Raw genomic sequence first — 270 nt, forward strand, 5'->3', positions numbered from 1 at the left:
AAACAACAGAACAAATTGCACTAAGACTAATAACACGAATAAGACACCCCCAAAACCCACTGCACAACCCTTCCAACCAACTACTATACGAACGCACATGACAAAAATTTCGGAAAGACTAATACACTTGCAGACAAAATGGACAAACAACCCCCACAACCGGACCATACTGGATCTCCTTTGCCTCACAAGACCGACAAAACACTCCCGTTTTCGTTCCCCAACAGATACTTTACTAGAACACCTACAAACGCAACTGAACTAAGGACT

The 270-nt window shown here is 43.0% G+C and overlaps 1 protein-coding gene across 4 annotated transcripts in view; it reads right to left on the reverse strand.

Moving 5' to 3' along the window:
* LOC109540684 (flocculation protein FLO11-like) overlaps positions 1–270 on the reverse strand; it is a 12,346-nt gene that overhangs the window by 7,611 nt on the left and 4,465 nt on the right. The gene's annotated exons all lie outside the window — the stretch shown is intronic.

Source organism: Dendroctonus ponderosae, unplaced genomic scaffold (genome assembly GCF_020466585.1).
Source record: "Dendroctonus ponderosae isolate FM_Combo_2020 unplaced genomic scaffold, Dpon_F_20191213v2 Dpon_F_20191213_1, whole genome shotgun sequence".
Classification (NCBI taxonomy): Eukaryota; Metazoa; Arthropoda; class Insecta; order Coleoptera; family Curculionidae; genus Dendroctonus; species Dendroctonus ponderosae.